We start from the raw sequence: 5,182 nt of genomic DNA, 5'->3' as shown, positions 1-5,182 counted from the left end.
AAGCAGAATTTTTCAGAGCATGTCAGAAAGGGACTCAACTGTGTTAATGAATCCGCGGCTCCCTCACTAGGTAACAGTCGCTCAGATAACTAACTGTTTTGATCTCAGCATGCCTCAGTCACTCCACGTGAGAGAAAGGGCTGTCTAATTCTCACCAATAATTTTCCTGCTCCCTTCTGAGAGTTCTGTTGATGGCTCAAAACCTGTTAAAATGATATTAATCACTGCGTTTGGTGCACACATACATACACACTCACTTTGTTTATGATAATATATAGTTAACATTTACTAAGTGCTAATTATATGCTATACACAAGCCCAACCTCTTTACATGACTTAATGTATTAAATTCTCAGAATAGGGAGGTTTTGCTGATCGAGAAATAGAGGGACAGAGCATTTAAATAACCAGCTCAAGGTCACAGATCTGATAAAGGGAAGAGCTAAGCTTCAAACTCAGGCAGTCTAACTACTGAACTAATGTTCAAACTACAAACCTTCTTTCCTTCATGTCTTTCAACATTCCATTTCCCATCTGTAACCAAACATGGAACACATCAATTTCTTTTGTGGGCCCTAACATCAATGTAGAGGCTGAGATAAATATTGATTGGCTGCTGGGTGACAGAAAAGCATATTGTGGATAGAGGGTGGTGGAAAGTTGTTTGATTTCAGTACTCTGAAAAATAAAGTGTGTAGCTCTGAAAGACGGGAAAGATCATTAATGTTTTGATGGTTGGAGAGAATACAATGCTACAAAGTAAAGGATGCTACTATGCTCTTCTGGTAACTTCAATGGTCTGGAGTTCCGATCATGTCAAGGAAGGGCAAAGGGAGGAGCCAACCACCAAAACTGATGTCTGGCACATAAAGTCCTTTGGTGGTTTCTGCTCTTTTATCTTACATCCTTAACATCCCCATTGCAGATTGTCTTGTGTTTTTTTTTACCTTAAAATTAGCTTTGAATGTATTTTATAGGCAAATATTACAATCCATAAGAATCTACAGAAAATAAGTATTTTGTAAGTGGAGAAACAGTTTGAATAGGTAATTCACAAAAGAGGAAATGGACAATAAACTTTAAAATATATTATAAGAAAATGCAGATCTTATGAAATAATTGAATATTTTTTATCATTAGATTGGCAAAGCAAAATTTTTATAATGTATTTATAAAAGGGTATGGGCTAACAAAAAGGTGTCATAGGCTTCATAAAAATTGGGTCAGCCAATCTGGTGGGTAATTTTCTCAGCACCTATTTAAAATTTTAATGCAATTAAGCATCTCAGTATCTACTACAAGAACATATAAAAATTTTAATTTTTATTTTTTTTATCAGAGAGACATCTACCATTCAGAGTCTTCTTTCAATCTACCCAACTAAGGGAGTAGAATTTTAGGGGAAAAGCAGAAGTGGAGCTTGGGGTAGTTCCTTTGGTTGACTTACAAAATCCCCCTTCTTGGCATTTAATGTGCTCTTAGCATGAAATTTAAGATAAACATGACTTCAAAAAAGAAAGCAGAGCAATGAATTACATTGTAACATGTGTGTTTGCAAGGTCATCTGGTCTTTAGGGCTCTGTCCTGCACAAAAAATGGAAAAGCAAAACCATTCTGTGGCCCCTGGGGCAGGAGAAATGATTTGGGGTGAACTGTCCTTTCTGACTTGAGAGTCATCTGAGGCAGGAGTCGTTAGGAACTTGACCGGTTCTGATTCTGGTTGCCTAATTCACAGTGGTGAATTAGGGTGGCAGACCAGTTTCTCTGCCTCCACTGAGCAGGGCAAGCTGTCAGCAGAATGCTAAGTGGCTATCTCAGTGGCGATGATTGATTCGCAGAGATGACACAGATGTGACCGCCTCAGTCAAAGTCAATGTTTTCTTGGCCCTCAAAATTTCAAAAACCCAAAAAACAAACAAATGCAAATGAAAAATAATGACAAGGCCCACATAGCACCCCAGAGTCATTTGGCTCAACAATTATGAATGCCTCCTAGGCTTCCAGCACCCTGCTAGGTGCTGATAGTGACATAAAAATCATCGAAAACTTAACTCCTGTTCTTTATGACATTAATAAAGTAGCCAAAGTTATGTAGTTTTAAAGATCACAGAGTTTAGCATTTCTTTTGCCATCTAAATGCTGCTTCTTAAACACTAACTGACAGACATAAACATGCCTTGTGCATAATCTTTTTATCTAGAATGCCCTTTTCTTTATCCACCTGGAGAACCTCCATATAATACAAAGTCTAGCATGACTGTCACCTTGATGGCATGAAGCTTCAGTGGCCGTGCACACACTGCAATCCTCATCACTTTCTCTGTGCATCCTTTAGACCCCCATCTACACCATTGCAATTCTAGATGTTATTCTATAATAAGTATCCGGGAGGGGGGGGGGGTGTCTGAATCCCCCACTCCGGGGGTGGGGAGGCCTTCTTTGGTTGAGTTTCTTCTAGACCCTGGCTGTTTTTTAGAATCATCTTTAGATATATTATGGGTTGGTTTGTTTGATTTTTTTCCTATGAGTGTTTTAAAAGTTCAGGTTTCAAACCAGACCCATTGGTTCAGAATTCCCAGGGTATTGACCTGCACATCTTTATTTTAGTTTACTCTCCACAGGTGATGTGGACTTAAGAGTCAGGGCGGAGCCGAAACCGGTTTGGCTCAGTGGTAGAGCATCGGTCTGCGGACTGAAAGGTCCTGGGTTTGATTCCGGTCAAGGGCATGTACCTTGGTTGCGGGCACATCCCTGTGCAAGAGGCAATTGGTTGATGTTTCTCTCTCATCGACGTTTCTAGCTCTCTAGCTCTCCCTTCCTCTCTGTAAAAAATCAATAAAATATATTTAAAAAAAAAAAAAAAAAGAGTCAGGGCGCAAAAGCACTCACTGTGCCCGATTCCTTTTTATAGCTCCAGTGCCAGGAACAATGCCAAGCACACAGCAGGTGCTGAAGTCCTGCTCGTGGATGGAATGAATTACTCACATCCACTGTATGTCTCTTTGTAGGTAAATATCTAAACTATACATGACACCATCTTGCTGGGGTCAACGTGGATGTTTTTGTAGGCTTCTCTTAAAGATGTCTCAATTTCTACAGCTACATTCTTTGGTTGGTCCCAGTGCTTTAGTATTCAGATAAAGGCAGTGATCTGAGGGGGAAATATTTTCTTTTGAACAGTAAATGTATGAGGTTTTACAATACACAAGCTTTAAAGGTAGAAGGGATTTGTTGCCAAAATGTGACAAGGAAATATAGATTAGTTGTAAAAGGCCTCCCTATATATTCATACGCATGTCCAAATTCAGACTAGAAAAAAAAAAATCCCAAGAAGTTATCTAGTTTAAGGTCTGTGACCAAATTTCTAACTGCTCAATGGAAAGTCACACATTCATATAACATACAAAAGTGGAACTTACTATATCCTTCCTACACAGCTCCTCCTCCATATTGGAGGTAAGAACTAAAGAGTAGATGTTAGATGGTATTATTTGATCAAGGATTTAGAATGAGAGAATCTGGCCTTTCCTCTTGCCTTCTTCTCTTCAAGGAGAAGTATCCACTCAAAGAATAATAGCCAAATATGAATCAAAATATATCACTAACATCTAAGTCAGGATCCAATAACCCAGTGAAATGTTTCCTGGTTTAAAACATATTATTGGGCTAGAGTAGGGGTGTCAAACTCAATCAGAGAAGGGGCCAAAATCTAAAATCCAGCCTAAATTGCGGGCCGAATGGTTTACTGAACAGTCATAAACTGTCATTGTGATGGAAACGCAGCGGAGTGCAGTGATGACAGCGCGGTGCGGGCCACATTGCAAGGCCTGGCGGGACGGATTTGGCCCGCGGGCCTTGTGTTTGACACATGTGGGCTAGAGAATGAAGTGAGCCATCATTTCCTTACTACAATTTAAGTTTAAATCTTAAAAGCTGGACATTCAGTTCACCCTGTGTACATTAATGTCTGCCTTTATATCCCCATTGTCACGGGCATAACTCAAGTTCCCTGGGAGAAAGGTCTTTTGGCAGGCCAGCCCACAACTGTATCCATTCATTCAGTCTCCTCTTTCCTTAGCCAAACTCTGTGGAAATGGTACAAGTTTCCTGCTTCCCAGAATAGGATCCATTAAGAAATACTGTCAGTTCTTCACTTTTAAACTCAGAATTTTTTTCATCTGACTCTTTTGAATAACACAGTCTTGTCCTTTGCATGCAATTCTGAAATAATGGCTCATTCTCAATGCAGATTATTTGGTCAAAAAGATCATAATAACTATGTATGGGGCTAGGTGGGTACTTAAAATATTGGTGGGGGGTGTGCTCTGTAGAGTACATGATTGGCTAGCCACTATGCAGTACATCTGAAACTGACAGAGAATCACAGTGAATGTAAACTGTATTTGAAAAATAATAATAAAAGAAATAGCCAAAAAATAAAAGTGTTCAAAGATAAAGTATAGATGAGATTTTTTGATAAAATAGGTCTAGGTTTCAGCTACTTTCCAATATGGACTTGTTTATCTCTCCTGTTTCAGGTCCTTAAATTCACCCCCTCACGCGAGACCCTCCAGCCACAAGGTCCTCCCTCCATTCCTCAAACACACCAATTTCATTCTTCAGAGTTTCCAGTCATGATCTTGCTTCTCCAAAAACCAGCTCCCTTCTACTTTCATTTGCTTATCATCTGATTTTTTTTGTTGTTGTTGTTGAGCTCTCAATTCAGAAGCTGCTTCTTCAAAGAGGCTCTCCATTGACCTCCCCCAATCTAAGCCAGCCTCTTTTCTCTTGTTATCACTTGCCACTATTTGTATTACATTCTTGGTGGTATTTATTAGTGCAATGCCTGTCTCTCCCACAAAAGGGAAAGAACTCTATGAAGGCAATGGCCATATCAGCTTGGTCCACCAATGCTCAGTCCATAGCCGGTCTCAAAAAAACATTTTTGAATAAATAAATAAAAGACATGGTTAAGGTACTTAACGTGTATGAGCCTATGTCCTTATCTGTATGGTATTAACTACAACTTCTCAAAGTTATCATTAGAATAAAGCTAGGTGATAAATGGCCCAGTTGGACAATAATACTACATAAATATTATTCAAGACCTTATTAATTTTTTGACTAAATTATTCTCCATGTGACTTGAAATAAGTAATCTGCCTTTTTATGTCTTCCCATT

This window comes from Pipistrellus kuhlii, unplaced genomic scaffold (genome assembly GCF_014108245.1).
Source record: "Pipistrellus kuhlii isolate mPipKuh1 unplaced genomic scaffold, mPipKuh1.p scaffold_m20_p_14, whole genome shotgun sequence".
Lineage (NCBI taxonomy): Eukaryota > Metazoa > Chordata > Mammalia > Chiroptera > Vespertilionidae > Pipistrellus > Pipistrellus kuhlii.
Note: the sequence above shows the minus strand (reverse complement) of the source record.